The sequence below is a fragment of the Neolamprologus brichardi genome, chromosome 15 (assembly GCF_056152115.1).
Source record: "Neolamprologus brichardi isolate AB-2024 chromosome 15, ASM5615211v1, whole genome shotgun sequence".
In the NCBI taxonomy this organism is placed as follows: domain Eukaryota; kingdom Metazoa; phylum Chordata; class Actinopteri; order Cichliformes; family Cichlidae; genus Neolamprologus; species Neolamprologus brichardi.
The window spans coordinates 27087501-27107883 of NC_142118.1; the positions used below are offsets into that span (position 1 = coordinate 27087501).

A 20383-nucleotide genomic window follows, 5' to 3' on the forward strand; every position below is an offset into this window, starting at 1 on the left:
CAAACTTGATGATGGTGGTGGAGCTGGTAGTGGCCACACAGTCATATGTGTACAAGGAGTACAGCAGGGGGCTCAGAACACACCCCTGGGGGGCTCCAGTGCTGAGAGTGGTGGAGGCTGAGACATGTCCGCCCATCCTTACTGCCTGTGGTCTGCCAGTTAGGAAGTTGGAGATCCACTGACACATAGATGAGCTGAGTCCCAGATGCTCCAGCTTGGTGGTGAGTGTGGAGGGAATTATGGTATTAAATGCAGAGCTGTAGTCTATGAAGAGCATTTTAACATAATTCCCCCTTCTAGTGTCCAAGTGAGTAAGTGATGTGTGGAGGAGATGAGAGATGGCATCGTCTGTGGAACGATTTGGACGGTAAGCGAACTGTAGTGGGTCCAGTGTGTCTGGTAGTGAAGAAATGATGAAGTCTCTGACCAGGCGTTCAAAGCACTTCATCACTACTGAGGTGAGGGCTACAGGGCGATAGTCATTGAGAGAAGCAGGGTGGGGTTTCTTTGGGACAGGAACAATGATGGACTCTTTGAAGCATGTGGGGATCACCGACTGAGATAAAGAGATGTTGAATATCTCAGTGAACACAGGAGCTAGCTGGTATGCGCAGTCTCTGAGGATACGACCTGGGATGCCGTCTGGTCCTGCTGCTTTCCTGGTGTTCACTCTCTTGAAGGCTCTCCTTACTTCATGCTCGGAGATGACGAGCACATTTCCGGTGCTGGCAGTATCTTCCTGTCTGCAGCCGTTAGCGCCGCTAGCACTAGCATCGTTGGAGTCCTTAGCTGCAGCCTCGAAGTGAGCATAGAAAGTGTTCAGCTCATCTGCCAGAGTCACGGCCGTGTTCGTCATACCGGTTGTTGGTGCTTTATAATCCGTTATTGTCCTTAGTCCCCGCCACAGGCTCCTAGAGTCACTCTGTTGGAGTTGTGACTCTAGTTTCCTCCCGTAGCGCTGCTTCGCCTCTTTTACCGCCTTCCGCACGTTATATGACGCGGCTTTGTACAGGTCCATGTCCCCCGTCGTGAGTCCCGTGTTGTAGGCAGCGGTGCGGGATCTCAGAGCGTCGCGGATGGTTTTATCCACCCACGGCTTCTGGTTGGGAAACGTTGTGATAGTCTTTGTCTCCACGGTATCATCCGCTAGTTTCCCGATGAATCCCACAACCGCTTCCGTAAACACGTTGACATCATCGTCGGAGCTGTTTCTGAACATGTCCCAGTCTGCGTCGTCGAGTGCGTCCTGTAACGCGGCCACCGATTGATCCGTCCAGCGCGCGACCTTCCTCTGAACCGGAACTTCCCGTTTCAGCCTTTGTTTGTATTTTGGCATGAGGAAGATGGCAGCGTGATCGGATTTGCCAAACGGAGGGCGGGATTGTGCCTTGTAGCCGTCCTTGACCGTAGTGTAGCAGTGGTCCAGTGTCCTTTCACCTCTGGTGGGGCAGGTGATATGTTGATAAAAGTTCGGCGCTGCGCGTTTGAGGTTGGCACTATTAAAGTCCCCCATTACAATAAGCGCAGCGTCCCGGTGTTGTGTCTGGTGCTGTGTGAGTGCCTCATGCAGCTCGCATAAGGCGGTGACCGTGTCCGCTTGTGGTGGAATATAAACGGCACTTATAATGACCGATGTAAACTCTCGAGGTAGATAAAAAGGACGACACATGATGGGCAGTAGTTCCAGATTTGGTGTGCAGGAGCGTATGAGAGGAACAACGTTCGCACTGTTGCACCAATTGTTGTTCACCATTAAACACACGCCACCTCCCCTTGACTTCCCCGAGTCCCGTGTCCTGTCCATGCGGTGAACCGAGAAGAACTCGGCCGGCTGGATGGCGTGGTCCGGCACCGCTGGGTTCAGCCATGTCTCGGTGAAGCAGAGGAGATTGCAGTCCCGAATGTCTCTCTGGAACTTTATCCTGGCCCTGAGGTCATCAAGCTTGTTCTCCAGTGACTGGACGTTGGCGAGCAGGATGCTAGGCAGAGGTGTGCGGTGTGCACGAGCTCTCAGCCTGTTCCTGACGCCGGCTCGTTTCCCTCGAGGCCGCCGCTTCGCGTCGCGTCCTTTGTTCCCCCTCAAGATCTCACTCGGCCAGCTCGGATCCGGAGTTAAAAACTTCGAATGTGAGTACATCGTATACCAATAGAAACAAGAGTGTCACTGTCATACCTAATGTACCCAATGGTGATGATTTTGCCGATTTTATGTGTGTGTGTGTGTGTGTGTGTGTGTATATATATATTTGTGTGTGTGTGTGTGTATATGTATGTATATGTATATATATATACACGTATATACATACATATATACACACACATACACACACACACACACACACACACGTATATATATACACATATATATTAGGGGTGCAACGATACACAAAATTCACGGTTCGGTTCGGTTCGATACTTTGGTGTCACGGTTCGATATTTTTTCGATACAAAAAAAATGTTCATGCCTTTTTAATTTGTGCGTTCTCTGTGCGTTCATCATTTGTTTGAAGCCAGCTCACCTCCTGCAACCACTTTTCCGAGAATACGCGCTTCTTCTGTGGTTCGGACTCCTTCTGACATTTCTTTGGAGGTGGAGGAACATCACAGTAATTGCTTAAAGGAGCTTCTTCGGCATCTTTAAGAGTTCTAAACAAATGTCTGTCCTCCTCCAGAAAATCTTATGTACGCAAACACGCGTTGCAACTTCTTATCTTGTGCGCGTTTTTTATTTTGACAGCGAATGCGCACCTGCGGACCACTTATGTGCAGCCCTGGTTATTTAGCTCGTCATGTTGCAGCCACAGAAATTCTTTTGTCCATGAAACCATAAAGCTGCACTTTCTTTTTGCCTTATAGTCTGATTTGTCATAACTTTTCTGTTTTGTGGTAAGCTTTTCTTTGGCTGTCCCTTCTTCACCCTGACCTGTCTTATTTGGCTCAGCAGAACTAAAATATATATCCTGCTGCTTTTACACACGCACTCACATAACGCTCAGCGATTCTCTGCGCGATCAACCTCTCACATGTTTAAGCTGCGGGAGATTTCACTTGTCATGTTTGCATAGTAAGCTAACGATTGATAAGACGATGTCAGAGGAATTGGTGCGCAAATTATCATCACTCACCAATCAGTACTGTCGCTCTCTATACACAGTTCGCGCGATTGCAAAGTGAAAGCAAAAAACAAGCGCAAATTCAAACGCGATTTCAATATGTCACATATTGACAGTGGCTCACCGATGCCAATGACATAATTACCCAGCTACATTTCGGAAAGAATGCAAAAGCATTGACATATATTTTTCCTTCCTAAGATAGGCCGACGGGCAGGGCAGAGATAGATTTTGGTAGCGCAACTGGAAAGATCGCTAGCTGGGCTAGCGATTTTGCGAGCCCTGTATCTGATTGAGGAATCACTCATCTTTGGAAAAGAGAGTTTATTACAGAGAAATGGCTCTTTCCAAAATAAAAGCTATACTATACGCTTCTTCTGGGCTATATTCTCAGCAGCATATTAAACATATCAGGTCCCCATAAGGAGAATCATGTGCTAACGGCTGTCTAAATGACTCGGGTAAAGTTTGTAGCATGCGTGCTTGTTGTTTTTGTCTGCTTCCACTTGTCTTTGCACTAGGATGATGTCGGTGTAAATGTGCAGTCATATTGGTTGTGTTCCCACTAGTGCTGTCAGCGTAAATCTGAAATGAGGTTAACGCCACAACACGGCAAATCTCCGTTAACGAGCTACCGCGGATCTCCCCGTGCGTGGGGCTGGACAGCCAACACGTTAACCAGCTAACTGCGCTAACACACTAGTTCCCACCCTTGCAATTGAGCATTGCGTGGCACATCCAACATACTGTTTTACTTTAGTCCATGACACGCTTACCTTCAGGGTCATACGTCACATGAAAACCAAAATAGTTCCAAACGCCAGATCTGAATGAGGGTGGGGGAGGTTCAATTTGCCATGTTGCAACGAGAGCTTAGCTTCTGTCTTGCTAGCTTGCCCTGCGCTCAGTGGATCTGCGTTCGATTACTCCGCCTAGGCTGCACTGTCGAGCGCAGATCCACTGAGCGCTCAACACAGACAGCATCGTCAGAAGGAAAGTTGATAAAATAAATTAAAATGTTGTATTGTTCGATACATATGCGTACCGAACCGAAAGCACTGTATCGAACGGTTTAATATCGATACGAGTATCGTTGCACCCCTAATATATATATACACATATGTGTGTGTATATTTCAACAAAGTAACTGTATTCTGAATACCACCTTTTTAAACAGTAACTGTAGAGGAATACAGTTACTCATATTTTGTTTTCAAATACATAACGCCGGTACATGTATTCCATTACTCCCCAACACTGAACACCACAGAGGAGAAATGTTTTCACTCCTGCTCCAAATGGTGAAAAGTAATTCTGAAAGACCATCCTCACAGTGTGGTCTAGTATGTTTTGGAATCCATTACTGAGACTGCTATTTACAGCATCTGCAAAGGAAGAGACACAAAATGGAAGTTTCCTGAAGAAGCACCTTGAGGTCAAGCACCTCAAGAGTTTAAGTTCCAGAGACAAAAGGAAGACCTAAGAAGCCATTATTGAGTCCCATGAGCATCCAGAAACACCTCAGATTTGCCACATAGCACAAATATTGGACTGTAGATTATTGGAAGAAGTCACTCTGGACAGACGAATTCAAGTTTGAATTCTTTAGTTAAGAACATTTTGATGCTAGATGTATTGCACACACAGTGAAACACAGTGGAGTTTATGTTATAGTATGCTGTTTCATTTCTGAGAACAGCATGGGCAATAGCGTCATGAACAAGAAAGTCTACTAAAACATCTTCTGGACATGATTGGTCATGGGTTCAAATAATAACAAGACAGTGACCGCAAGCCTACTTTAAAGCTGTGCAGAGACTTTTTGACCAAGAAAAAGGAATCTGGATTCAAAGTCTGGACTTGAATCCTATTGAACAGATTTGGGATTTAGTGGATTCAAAGACAGTGTCTGGGAAGTCAATAACAGCAAAAAAAAAAAATGGCAGCAAGAATGCAAGCTTCTATCAGGGCCAAGAGGTCATATAAATATTAAGATGTTAAGATTTATAAGATTATTCTGTGTCCCAGATTATCCTGGGTTTGTAAAAGAGATTTAGAGGTACACAAAGGTGCCCACTGCCAATTTTAGAAAAATCCAGGATGGCTTTTACCTGATTCCAGCCATAATGCTAGTCCATTTTTCTTTTAAATAAACAGACATACTGTATCAATGTTCTCATTTTTAAAATATCATATTTAAAAATATATATTTTCTCTTAAGTTTGATTAAATACTCAATTAAATATGAAGTGGTGACTCCAAATTCCAACATTTTGGAACACCATGATAACATTTATATAACCAGATGGCAGGTGAGGTTTTGCAGCCTGAAGCAATGGCCCAGTAGGCAATCACCTGCATTTGGTCCTGGGTTCCACTGGTTTAATCATTCATTGTGGTATCCGGCTCCAAGAGAGGGACAGCAACTGTCCCATGTGTGTCAGTGGAGCAAACATGGCTCCTTGAGCTAGCCACTCAGTCATCTGTTCTCAACCCCTCACCCACCCATTTACCGTCCTGCTGTCGAGCTATCCAGACACAATACGCCCAGCTCTGTGGCCTGTCAGGCAAGCTGTTAGTAAGCAGTCTGCATACGCACGCAAGCTGGCACACTTATAGCCACAGACTTTTCTGGAAATAGCAGCCAATATGAGAGTGGAGCTCCATCTGCCCTGCACGTGGAGAGGAAGACAGTGGACAGGGAGGAAAGGGGGGGTGGGGTGATAAAGGGATGAAACGTGCCGCTTTGCTTTTTGCTGTTGGGGGAAGAAGAGAGTGTAAGTGGGTCAGTGATTCACTCGGAATGAAGGGAAAATCAATGAAAAATCAAGATTTTGATTCATCCTTCTTAATATAGGACCTCAGCCTGGAAGAGATTAATGCGAAGACACAAATGAGCAAAGCCGGAGAGCATGTTACACATAGCGCTTGCCTTGACCTACGCAGCTGCTCAGTCATGCTGCAACGCAGAGCTAACATTCAGTGGGCCAAACAGCCTGTGTTGCCACAGGGCCACACATATTCTCAAACAGCAGTTACTAGGTGAAGCTGCCTTATATAGAAGTGAAGTTATAAACAGACCACTACGGTGGAGAGGAGATTGGTCTGTGTGTTGATGTGTGTGTGTGTGTGTGTGTGTGTGTGTGTGTGTGTGTGTGTGTGTGTGTGTGTGAGTGTGTGTGTGAGTGAGAGAGAGAGAGACTGTATAGGTGTGCAAAGCCGTTATCAGATGCACGTGTTTGTTTGTTTGTTAAATCACATATGCTTCAACAGCAGACACACACAAGCATCTACTATAGCCGCAAGCACACACAGCCTTGCAAACATTTTAATCACGGCTGTCATAATTCCTTTTAAAGGGTAGTTCCGCTTTATTACAACTTGGGTCTATTATTTTGGTAGTTAGAGCAACATCTGTAAAAAGAAGTGAGGCAGGGCGAGGAACACGAGCAGTCAGACGACCACACAGGTCGCAAACACACCCTGTGGTTAGACATGCTTATTCCTAAATGAAAACAAAGGCATAAAGCAAAGTTGTGGAATTAAACACACATACACACACACCCAAACAAAGGTGGTGCTGACTCGATCATCTGACTGTCTCTGTTTCTGCCTTTGATGTGGGTTTGTTTCTAGAACCCAGCAACAACTTTTGTAAAGACAGTTTTATAAAATATGAGAAAAATGAAGGCCGAGCTGCCAATTATCTTTCAAACTTTGCTTTTACAGTATGCACTGTGGCTAGAGTTCCCCATTAGATAGCGCTGTAAAGCATGGGTTTTGTTCCTTGTTTATTCACCTGAATGTTTCAATTTTACACTGATGCATTTCCAGATTTTTCCTCTTTAAGGGTCACAAAGTCATCTGATTATGAGGGACAGGGACATTTAAGCCAGATTTGAGCAGAAATCAGACTCAGAGGAATAAAGGTTAACACATTTATTTACAAAGTGGCAAAACAAAAGCAAGGTGTGACAGCAAGAGGATTCCCAGTTAGTCATTCTGAGGCTCCAGTTCAGACAGGCATCGAATTAAGGTCTTCCTTCTTCTTAAACAGGGAGCAGAAAATCACATCAATACCAACAGGTGAGTTCATCAACCCAGGTGTGCAGGACTGAAGGGCGGGAAGCAAAAGAAGGACCCGCCCCTGAAACACAAGGTGTGGTTCATTCACATGCACGGACACATGCACAGAGAGACAGAGAGAATGGCTGAGCACGCTTTTAGTTTTTTCTGGTTTCTCAAAAGACACTACGTTTTCAAAACTGGATGTAAAATCCTTGAAAGCAAATTGTTTCTTGTTAGATGTTATCGATTGCAAATGTTTCAGGACACTGATGAAAATATTTCATTGGAATCACATGCAGAAAAGTCTATTATTCACAAGACCTCATACATCCGGCAAAACACTATAGTGAAAATGCAGAAGTCCGTAACAAACTGAGCACCTTTAAATCATGTGACTGAATGAAGTTTTGTTGTCAGTGAATAAGTCATCTTCGCCAAAATTACAAATTTGACACTGTTTCAACCAAAGTATTCAAAAGACTTCCATGTTGTGCCAGAATGACTTGTCCTGTTTCCTAAAAGTCTTGTCCCATCTGTTTTCACTGATACTGCGTGCACTACTACACTTGTTTCAGAGAAAAGTTTCACTCTCTTGTTACAAAGTCCAATTTCTCTCCACAGCCACTCCTCTCGTTCATCTGTCCAAATAAAGCCAAAACAGCTTCAGGGATGATCTAAGAACACAGAGAGTCCAGTTGGCAAAAGTCACACAAAACTTACAACTTCAGATTAAACAGGTTCGCAGGTTCATTGAGCGATCCAACGAAGACTAGCGCAAGTCCGCCATCTTAAGTAGTGCCACAATCCGCCTGAATCAGCAACAGGTGTGGTGATGAGAGCCGGTGCGTGGGCCAGCAGTGGGAGCCCACAATGAGCGCCGCCGCGGCGAAAAGGGAAAGAGAGAGAGGGAGAGAGAGAGAGAGAAAGCAAAACAAAAAAACATATTGCCTGACGGAGTCAGCCGGTGAGACACGGGGACCATGACACAAGGGTTTTTAATATGGATGCCTAAATTTCCCCTTAATGATTCCCTCAACCGAATTCTTGTTCCCTGCCCCTCCCAATTCGAGTGCTAACCCTAGCTCCAGTGGCTGCTGTAGGACAAATAATTCTGAGAGTGAGTGTAGGCTGTCGGTCCACTGTTTACCTCAGCTGTCCGATACAAGTAATGTGTCAGTGAAGCTCACTTTTGTCTATTGACAGCGATGCTGAGGTGCTTTGTTGCTTCAACTTTAAGCACTGTTTTGTTTTTTTGCCTGTTGGCTGTTGTTAGCCTTAGTTAGCTAGGATTAGTGAAACTTTTGAAGCAGATTTAAAAGTGTTAGACTTGAACACTTAGTGAATAAACTCTCATGCAATGTAAGAATGTTATCAAAGACATCATGAAAAGAGATTATGAAAATATGCAAATGTTAAATGGTCATATGTAGTATGAAAAAGCTATTTAATTATGTATTATTATTAATCCCTAGCTCTTTTTCAAAGCACATCTTTGTCTTGTTTTCATCCACTCACCCCCAACCGGTTGTAGCAGATGGCCGCCTCTCCCTGAGACTGGTTCTGCCAGAGGTTTCTTGCTGCTAAAGGGGACTTTTCCCTTCCTACTGTTGCCAAAGTGCAGTCAATAAAATTGAACGTTCTATTTTGGGGTTTATATAACGTAAAAAATGACTTGCTGTACCTTTAATTTACCTATCACCGGCTGCATTTTTGTATCTTGGTGGGACATCATTGTGTGGTGCCTGTCCATCATCTGTGTTACAGACAACTGTTTGTTCTTTCTGTCCCTGTACTTAAAATTATTTAAAGGTCTGACTGAAAACTAAATGTTTTCAGTGACTTGTTTTTGATGCCCCACTCCTTCTCAGACATGTTTCCATCAGTTATCACAAGTTGCTCAAGTAATGGTAAATGGACTTGTTCTTATATAGCGCTTTTCTACTCTATCTGAGCACTCAAAGCACTTTACAGGAAGGGTCAGAGCAGACTCTACCTGCTGAGGCGGCTGAGGTCATTTGGAGTCCAGGGAGCGCTTTTAAAGACCTTCTATGACTCTGTGGTGGCATCTGTCATTTTTTACAGTGTTGTATGTTGGAGCAGCGGTTTATCGGCAGCTGAGAGGAAGAGGTTGGATAAACTCATCAGGAAGGCCAGCTCTGTTCTGGGATGCACCCTGGACCCAGTGCAGGTGGTGGGAGACAGAAGGACAGAAGGCCAAAATAACATCTCTGATGGACAGAGTCTCCCACCCCATGCATGTAAATGTTGCTGAACTGCAGAGCTCCTTCAGTGACAGACTGCTGCATCCTAGATGCATGAAGGAGCGTTTCCGCAGGTCCTTCCTCCCTGCAGCTGTCAGACTGTACAATCAGAACTGCTCCCAACAAACATAGATGTTTACATCTGCGCTGTAACTGCAATAAGTTAATTAACCGATTCGCACTACAACCTGCTTTGCCTCTTATCTGTAGTTATTTTTATTTAATTTAATAACTGTACAGTACTCTCTGTATATAGTAACCACTGTCCTTAATGTAAAAATGTAAGAAAAATCGTGTATGTTTCTGCTCCGTGTCCTGTGTACTGTTTGTTTGTATATATGTCTTTTTGGCTGCTTTTACAACCAAATTTCCCCTTGTGGGACAATTAAAGGATTATTCTATTCTATTCTATTCTAAAGCACTTTATACAACTAATTCATTCACGCTGTTATATTCTGGTCTCATTCACGACAGACTCCAGAATATCTATTTCCTACCCAACGGGGTAGTAAAGTTTATTAACAAGCCATGCGACTCTTATTGGTCCTCTGCCATGTACAACAGCAACATACAGCCTAACAATCTGGCCTAACACTCCTTACATGCGTGATACTCTAAAACGTCCGTGCAGCAACACAATCCATTGTGGAACAAACCATCTTGCAAACAATAATTCACATTATTACATCCCTTTTTCTTTTTTCTTTTTTTTTTTTGAAAAACAGAAGTCCTTTTTTGTTTTGATTTGTACTTCTTCTTACTGAGGGAGAAAACAATATGAAACACTCAATGAATACAAAAGCATTCCACTATTCAAACATGTACATTTCTGCAAGCTGTAGTGAACATCAATTTCCACAGAATACACAACTTTTCCCCTCAAACACTAAAGGCTGTCAAGTCCTCATTATGTAACATAATCCTTGTACCGAAGTGGTGGAACCCCATTGCGGCCTGACCTTGTCCTGACACCCCCTGAAACCTCGTCAGTCTTGATTTGCTCACGGGTGTCTGACTGAGCTGTTACTGAGCTGCTCAGTGCCCCAGTGTCTGTCATGGCATTTTCTTGATCTATCACACCTGCATGTCTCAAGTGCCTCCAATTCCTCCTCAGGACACTTCCAGAGTCCAACTGAACCTCACAGGACCTCGGGTCAACAGTCCCAATCACCACTCCCCTGCTCCAAGTGGAATGGCGGTCAAAAGGCTGAACTCTGACACTGTCCCCCAGCTTCAAAGAGTCCATGTCTCATGCTGATCGGTCATAGCACACTTTTTGGCTCGTCCTGGTTGGCAAAAGCGTCTGTGTCCTCCTGCTGAGCAGCCTCTGAGCTGGGCTGGTCTCCAGGCCTTGTGATGGTGTGTTGCGATGGTCCAGAATCGCAAGATACGGGCCCTGCCCCACCATTTTTGCCTTTAGCAGCAGCCTCTTTGCGGTCTTCACTGCTGATTCAGCCTTCCCATTACTCTGAGGGTAACCTGGTGAAGATGTTTTGTGCTGGAAATCCCACAGTCGACTAAATCTCAGAAACTCACCAGACGTATATGATGGGTCTGTCTAGCACAGGCCCACCGCTGGAACGAGACAATTTAACTACACAGCAAAAGCATTGAACACCAGGAAGGCAAAGTTCTTTGTGTAACTCATGCATGAGGGAGAGGACTGGACGAGCGCCATTCCTTCGCTTGACCCCAGTTGCTCTCGTCTACTCCCTCGTAACACTGCTCCTTTATTGAGGTTACATGGATATGCATAGGTTCATTAACATAGGTACACATGTGAACAAAGAGTACCGTCCAGCAGTTCATCTAACTTAGGCACTTGGACTAAAACAGATATAGATGTGTTTGCTATACCATATATCAGTAAGAGAAGATATAACCTCTTGCCATGACCCTAGGATCTGAGTGTGTATGCCAGAACACTTTGGAATGCACACAAAGTCTTTGCAGACTACTAAGGATCAGACATCCTATCACTACACAATTGATTATACACCTCTAAGCATATATGGTTAAATATTTCTAAGCATAAATGACAATCAACAATATAAATCTAACAGTATACTGTGGTCCATTATCTGAAACAACAATGTCCGGGATGACCTGTCTGGCAAAGTGAGCCTTCAACTTTCTAATCACTGTGGTGGACTTAGTGTCCGGGAGATAGTCAATTTCCCAGAAGTTTAAATAGTAGTCCACTGTGATAAGGTAGTCCTTGTTGTCAAACATAAACAGGTCTGAGCCCACCTTAGCCCATGGTCTAGTTGGGATCTCATGTGGAACCAAAGGCTACTTTCAGGCAAAAGCTCATCAAATCCGATTTTTTTGACCCTATGCGACCCATATCCGATCATGGTATGACAGTGTGAACGGTGCAAATCCGATATTTTCAAATCCGATCTGGGTCACTTTCGTATGTGGTACTGAATCCGATACATATCCAATGTTTTAGAAAGCGACTGCTGTGTGAACAGTCATGTCGCATTAAATCCGTCTTTTACGTCACCGACACAAGACAGACGCCAATTATCAGCGCCAGAGAAGCACCCGAGAAGACATCACGAACGTTTCCTGGCCATCCAGTGTAGATGTCAGTGAAACTGTTGGGAAGACAACGTTGGAGAAACGTGAACATTTTATTTGTACTGTATACTCTGCAGATTCTGACAGAAATCTGCAACTATCCTTTGAAGCACCGCTCCTCTCTTAAACAGCAATAAGGATCATTATTAGGTTATCTACATTATTATGTAAATAACAAAATAACTTAAAGTAAAAATTGGGAAACGTAAAGTCCGAAATCTTTATATTAACGGCCATCTGTCAAACAATACTTTTTGCTCTGGGTCTAAACAGAGCGCGTTGTGTGTGATGTCTTCTTTTGCGCATGCGGGCTGCTTTGAGCGTTCACACTAGAGCGTGTTTGCTGTCGCATTTTATTTGTAGTGTGAACACACAGACAAAAAAATCGGATTTGATCAAAAAATCGAGCATTAAGACCTGCAGTGTGAACGTAGCCAAAGTCTCTTTCTGCTGTCTGTAGTCAACTGACCTGCAGATGTCACACTTAGTCACATAAGTCTTAATTTGTTCGTTCATGCCTGGCCAATACACACACTCTCTGGCTCTCCTTAGACAACCTTCTACACCTAAGTGTGTAAAGTGTAGTCTAGCTATGATCTCCTGTCTCATGGTAGTCGGGACAACAACACGTTCACCTCTAAACACAAGTCCATCCTGACTACTCAGTTCATCCTGGAATGAGAAGTATGGTCTGATGTCACCGTCAGTGTCTCTTTTGTCAGTCGGCCAACCTCTGTGAATCGTATCCAATCGATACCGTTTCTGATTTCTCGGGTTACTGTTGTGTCCACACATACTATTAGGTGACATACATCAGAATGATGAAGTCAGGTTCACATAAGAAATCCTTGTTCAAAGGGGGAGATGTTGTGTCCACACATACTATTGCATTTGTTCTGTAGATGCATTTACCAGAAGCACTAGAGGGCGCTAGTGAGTATGTTGTTTTGGTTGTGGTTTTTGAAGAAGAAAAAGAAAAATAAAGAAAGGAGTTATCTCCGGTAATCCTCTGTTCTTACCTGCGTGTGTGTGTAATGCCTGCTGAACTAACACCACACAACAAGTGGCGACGAGAGTAGTGGTGATTCAGTTATGGCTCTCTTTGCAACCCCCGGCTGTGTTCCTGGATTGTCCAGGCGAACCCAAAATTCCATTTGCTGCGTGGAAAAAGTTGTTCGATAACTACTTGCTGGCGATCGGGGGTAATGACTTTGCTACGGAGAAGAAGAGGGCCCTGCTCATTCACTGCTTGGGAACGGAGGGACAACGAATCTACAGCACCTTACCACTCGCTACGGATGATTACGAGGGATCCGTAAAGGCTTTGGAAACGTACTTTCATCCTAAAGTCAATGTTGTCGCAGAGAGATACCGTTTCAGGCAACGAGCTCAAGCTGTCGGTGAGTCTACAGATCACTACGTTGCAGCACTGCGTGAGCTCGTGAAACAATGTAAGTTCGGGGCTATGGAGAATGAAATGTTGCGGGATCAACTTGTAGAGAAGACAAATAATGCTCGTATACGTGAAAGACTGCTAATGGAGGAGGATTTGACGCTCGATCGAGCTTTGGAAATTGCTAGGCGTACAGAGGCTGCAATAGCTGATGCAAAGGCCATTGCTGTTGGTGAAACAAAGCCTGTTGCCGCTGTTCAAGTACAAAAGAAGATGCACAAGCCAAAATACAAAGCAGCTAAAAAAACGGATACAGCTCCGACGTGCTACCGTTGTGGTTCAGCTGATCACAAAGCCAATGATAAATCCTGCCCCGCAAAAGACTGCAAATGTAATACGTGTGGGAAAATCTGACATTTTTCGAGAGTGTGTAAATCTTCTCATAAGCCTGTTAATGAAGTGACTGTGCCTGAAATGTGTGTTTTAACTGTTGACAATTGTGTCAGTGGTGATCCGGCTAAACTGATGTGCACTGTTACTGTCACTGTACCAAATACTGCACAGACATGTACTGTTAAGCTACTAGTAGACACAGGGTCTGGTGTTTCCATACTGCCTGAACATGTTTACAGCACATATTTTGGCTCAGTTAAGTTAAGTAATCCAGCTGTTCAGCTTATTACATATTCAAAAGAGAAACTGGATGTATTAGGGTGTCTTAGAGCTGACATTACTTACAATGGCAAGAGTGCCTCCACAGATCTCTACATTGTGAGAACAGGAACACCCATACTGGGAATGGACTTGGTGACTGCCTTCCAGCTACACATAAAAGGGGGACAATTAGTTCTTGACAGTCCCAAGGTCTGTGCTAAACTTCAGCAAACCTCTGCTCTGCCCACTCAATGTAAACAGGAATGTGAGTCTCCAGTTGCATTCGGATGTGCAAAGGACTTTGTACATAAAGTGAAGGTGCGACCTGAGGTGAAGCCAATACAGCAGAAACTTCGGCGCTTACCCCTGTCAGTCCGTGATGCTGTTTCCGCAGAACTCAAGAACCTTGAGGAACATGGCATCATAGAGAAAATCGATGCATCTGAATGGGTCTCCCCGATTGTAGTCACTAGAAGGAAGACTGGTGGCATACACATGTGCGTTGATTTGAGAGAGCCTAACAAAGCGGTGGTTGTTGACAGTCATCCCTTGCCACTGATAGAGGACATACTGTCTGAGCTGCGTGGGGCTGTCATGTTCTCCACCCTGGATCTTAAATCCGCCTACCATCAGCTGAAACTACATGAAGAGAGTAGAGGGCTCACTGCTTTCATTACACATGAAGGACTGTACCAGTACTGCAGAGTTCCCTATGGGTTGAGTTCAGCACCTGCAATGTTCCAAAAGATGATGACAGAAATCCTACGTGGCCAGAAAGGGGTGCAATGCTATCTTGATGATGTCATCATATACGGAACTTCAGAAGCCGAACATGAGGCCAACCTGCGTGCTGTGTTACACAGAATCAACAATGCAGGACTGAAACTCAATGTTGACAAATGTCAACTCCGTCAAACTACTCTGAGCTTTTTGGGTCAAAAGATCGGTCCAGAAGGTCTGCTGCCAGATGACTCTCATGTCACTGCTATCCTGCATGCTCCGCCCCCTACTGATCCTGCAACCCTGCGCTCATTTCTTGGCTTGAGTGCATGGTACAGCAAGTTTGTGCCAAATTACGCGACTGTTGTTGAACCTATGAGAGCTCTTCTGAGTAAGGACTGTTCATTTCACTGGAACGAAGCAGCTCAAGCAGCGTTTGACCAAGTCAAGCGGTTAATCGTGCACAGCCCTGCCCTGGTGATGTTCGACCCCAGTAAGCCAACCATAGTCTCGACAGATGCCTCAGACTACGGTGTAGGTGCTGTTTTGACTCAACTTGACAGTAATGATGCAGAACAGACTGTTGCATTTGCATCTCGCAGCTTGTCTGATGCAGAGAGGAAATACTCAATCGTTGAGAAGGAAGCCCTAGCTTGTGTCTGGGCTGCTGAAAAATGGCACACATGGCTCTGGGGCAGAAAATTCCTCCTACGAACAGATCACCAAGCACTTACAACACTGCTGACTACTAAGGGCAATAAAAGAGCTGGTCTACGCATAGCCAGATGGTCAGCTCGCCTGTTGGAGTTTGACTATAAACTCCAACAGGTGGAATATAGTGGAATATAGAACTGGGTCATTGAACCATGTTGCTTATTGTCTTTCTAGGCTCCCACTTTCCGAGACAGACATGGCATGTGCAGAGGATGTGGAGTCAGTTGCAGCCATCCTCACTGATCTTAGTGCTGTGTCTGAGGATGCTTTCCAGTCAGAGTGCAAAGCCTGTCCAGTGTTCACAATGCTCCGTGTGCAGATACAGAAAGGCTGGCCTGCAAGGAAGACGTCACTGGAACCTGACTTACAGCCGTACTTCCCAATCCGCCATAAACTCGCGGTCTTGAACGAGTGCATCGTCAGAGGTACACATCGATTGCTAGTGCCTGAGTCGTTGCAGAAAAAACTCACTGATATAGCTCATGAAACTCACCAAGGCATTGTACGTACCAAACAACGCCTGAGGGAATTGTACTGGTGGCCCAAAATGGATTGTCACATAGAGACACTGATAAAGAACTGTGCAACGTGCAGACAGAATGATAAGTCCACTGTCACCCATGATGCTCCACTCCAACCCATTCCTTTACCAGCTGCTGCTTGGGAAAAGGTGTCTGTGGACATCATAGGCCCTTTTGAAATAGCCCCTTCTGACTGTAGATTTGCCATCACATTGGTAGACTACTTTAGTAAGTGGCCTGAAGTAGCTTTTGCTTCACGAGCTGATGCAGCTACTATCATTCAGTTCCTTTCTGTAGTTTTCTCTCGTGAAGGGAATCCAAAGACATTGATAAGTGACAATTGCTCTCAATTTCTCTCTGCTGAGTTTGCTGACTTCCTTAAAAGCAGGGGAATCCAACACCTGAGATCTTCAGTGTATTACCCAAGAGCTAATGGGGAAGTTGAGAGATTCAATAGGTGCGTTAAAGACTGCCTACAGACTGCCTCGATTCAAGGACAACCCTGGAAATCGTTCCTGAGAACTTACCTGATGGACTACAGAGCAACCCCTCATTCAACAACTGTTTTCCCCTTCAGAACTGCTCCATGGACGACGAATGAGAACAAAGTTACAGGTAATGGATATGCCTGTTCCTCAGACAGAGAGGCGTACCATGTGCGAAAGAGTTAAGAATAAGCAAATGAAAATGAAAGAATACACTGATGCTCGCAGACACGCCAAACCATCCAACTTTCAGCCTGGTGACAAGGTACGGGTTAGGAAGCCGTGGAAGGTAAAGAAAGGCGAGTTAAAGTTTTCCAAACCAAGGACTGTCATGACAAGGAAAGGACCAAACACTTATTTGCTGGATGATGGACGGACCTGGAACGCCTCACACTTATCAGCTCTGTCAGAGCTGAACACAGGTACTGATTCTGACACAACAATGGACTGTCATAAACCAGGAACTGATCTAGCATCTAACTCTGAGCCTGATAGTAGGCTTAGGCCCACCAGGATGAGGAACCCACCTTGCTGGACCCAAGACTTTGTCATGGGAAAGTGAATGTTACTGAGTAATGTGAAATATGTTAAATGTGTATTAGGTGACATACATCAGAATGATGAAGTCAGGTTCACATAAGAAATCCTTGTTCAAAGGGGGAGATGTTGTGTCCACACATACTATTGCATTTGTTCTGTAGATGCATTTACCAGAAGCGCTAGAGGGCGCTAGTGAGTATGTTGTTCTGGTTGTGGTTTTTGAAGAAGAAAAAGAAAAATAAAGAAAGGAGTTATCTCCAGTAATCCTCTGTTCCTACCTGCGTGTGTGTGTAATGCCTGCTGAACTAACACCACACAACAGTTACGTGGCTTAACTTTGCATTTTCCTTAACTTTGCAACTGTGTGTTCGGGCTTAGCATGTGGATTGGCATTACATTCCAACTGGCACCACAGTCAATCTGAAAATTTACAATCTCTTTGCTCATCAGCATGCCTGCAAAGAGTTGAGTGCCTCTCACTTTGTCAGCGTTCTTTGTAGTTGAATCATGTGTGTCTGCCTCTGTAACACAGGGAACGTCCTCATACTCATCACTCTCACATGCTGTCACATTGTGTACATTCGTCCTTCTTTTCTGCTCTGAATGTGCCGTGCATTTAACTGCAAAGTGGTTTTCTCTGCCACACTTTTTACATTTCTTCCGGTATGCTGGACATTTTTCTTTCTTTTTTTCATGTGTTCTGCCACAAAACTTCAGTGCACTGCGTCGCTGATCCGTTTCTGGTGCATGCACCTCCTCCACTGCAGCTCCCGTAATGGTTTTGCTGTTTTCCCGCGACAGCTCTGCGGCTCTGCAGTGCTGTATGCATGCATCCAGTGTCATGTTTTTCTCACGCAGCAGTCTCTCCCTCAAACTCGGGTTGTTAAGTCCACATACAATCCTGTCACGAATCAGTGAGTCCCTTATTACTCCAAAATTGCACGTTTTTGTCAGCAGCCTTAACTCCGTCACATAGCTGTCGATTGTCTCACTGGCGCCTTGGTTTCTCGTGAAGAACCGATAACGCTCCACAGTTTCATTAACTACAGGATTGCAATGATTATCAAACTTCTCAATAATGTCCTTAACTGTCCACCGATCTCTCGCCGTGTCGCCCATTAGCATGTCTAGCAGCTCCCTGCCGCTCTCAAAGTAAGCCTGTTCAGATAACTGAACAGGCTTACTTTTTTCTGTTTGCCTTCCATGGTCAGCTCCACATAGAGCATAAACTCGTCCCTCCAGGTCTTCCATGTCCGTGATAGGTTACTGGAGTCCAGTACCAGCGTCGGTGGCGCTTTAAGGCCCCCCATGCCTCGCGGCGGTGCTAACTCGATTAGCCGCTAGTTGCTCACCGCTCCGACAGACGTCTCCCGGGGGTCCACTCCAGCCGTGCAGCTTAGTCCGCTGCCTGCTCGCTGTCCGCTCTGCTGCCACCATGTTATATTCTGGTCTTATTCACGACAGACTCCAGAATATCTATTTCCTACCCAACGGGGTAGTAAGGTTTATTAACAAGCCATGCGACTCTGATTGGTCCTCTGCCATGTACAACAACAACATACAGCCTAACAATCTGGCCCAACACTCCTTACTTGTGTGACACTAAAACGTCCGTGCAGCAACAAAATCCATTGTGGAACAAACCATCTTGCAAACAATAATTCACATTATTACACACGCCACCCCCTTAAAGCAGCCCTAGACATCCAACTACCACTACCACCATGTTTGACTGTTGGTATGATGTCGATCGTGGCTCAACAGTTGGCAGTTCGTCAGGTTGCCGGTTTGAGCCCCGGCTCCAACAGACTCAGTTGTTGTGTCTTTGGGCAAGACACTTCACCCGTTGCCTACTGGTAGTGGTCAGAGGGTCCGGTGCCGCCACGGTCCGGCAGCCTCGCCTCTGTCAGTGCGCCCCAGGGCAGCTGTAGCTACATTGTAGCTTGCTACTTTTGGAGATCCTTTAGTCAACTTCTTTTTGTCAGGCAAGCTCAATTTAAGTGATTTTTTGATTCAGCAGGTCTCTGCTTGGCTCCTGTTTGACCAACTGATGACCAAACTGACAGACCTGACAGACCCATTTGCCTTTGGATTAAGGGTTTCCTGTCTGGTTGCTTTTAGGGTGAGAATAGACCTCCTCGTCACTTCGGCAAACACCATAGCAAAGCAGTTTCACTGTACATGTTTAATAACAATAACGTTTTTTTTAAACGGAAAATTCAGCTAAAGGATGTACCGAGGACTTCCGGTAATGACAGCACCGTGAGAAGAAGCGTGCTTCACATGCTCAGTTATTTTTTCATTAGATACTCTCTGTAAATCCACAAAAGAACTTCAGTTTTGACACAGTTTGTCTGGTGAATATATGAGAAGGTTAAAATGCCTAAAGAACCGAGCAAGGACAAACAAAAAAACTACAAATGAGACACAAGACGAAAGCGGCGTGGAGGACGGGCAGACGGACGCCAGGCACGGACACAAACAAGAAAAGCAACTCACATACTGAAATGGGTGGCATTGTGTCAGTATTTGGAGCTGTTCAAGCTGATATACAGAATTGTGGCGGGCGAACTGACGAGGCTGAAAAAAGAGTCTCCAACGAAATACTGAGAACACAATATAACGAAATGACAAGCGAAAAAGCAACTGCAAATTTATTGAGATTAAAGCAACAATTCTGTGATCAAGGTGAAACACCCGGCAAGCTCCTGGCTTGGTGTATAAAACAGCAGGAATCTGAAAAGGCAATTACAAACCTTGAAATTTCAAATGGAAACATTACAGTAGACCCATTAGAGATAAACAGTGCATTTAAAATGTTTTATGAAACAATATATAATTATGAATACAACAATGCAACTTTAAAGCAATTCTAGTCGAAGTCAAAGAAAATGTTGACAGGCAAATGAATATACAAGAAATTATTGATGCTATAAACTCTCTAAATGCTGGTAAAACAGCTGGCCAAGACAACCAGCCAATTGACCTTTACAGATACATTAAAGATAGATTAGCACAGCCCCTCTTAGATATGTATATAGAATACTTTAATACTGGTAATCTTACTGCCTCACTGAGGGAGTCCTTGATAATACTGCATCCTAAACCTGGAAGTCCTGGCTGGACTGGGTAACCTCTCTTGGGCTGTATCCCAATTCAGGGTCTGCAGCCTTAAAGGCCGCATTTTAAGGCCGATTACGTCACAGCGACGCGACGAAGGCTGTCCCAATTCGAAGGCTGCTCGAAATGCGGCCCTCAAATGCGTCCTTAATTTCCCTGAATTTTAAGGACGTGGCGGTGTAGACTTCGTGGCCCAACATATCCCAGA

The 20383-nt window shown here is 44.8% G+C and overlaps 1 long non-coding RNA gene across 1 annotated transcript in view; it reads left to right on the forward strand.

The window, feature by feature from the left end:
* Nucleotides 1-9749, forward strand: part of LOC148098542 (uncharacterized) — a 19445-nt gene extending 9696 nt beyond the window's left edge. Inside the window, exon 3 of the long non-coding RNA XR_015720741.1 lies at nt 9264-9749. This is a non-coding gene — a long non-coding RNA (uncharacterized LOC148098542). The remainder of the gene's footprint in view (nt 1-9263) is intronic.
* Nucleotides 9750-20383: the final 10634 nt, after the last annotated feature.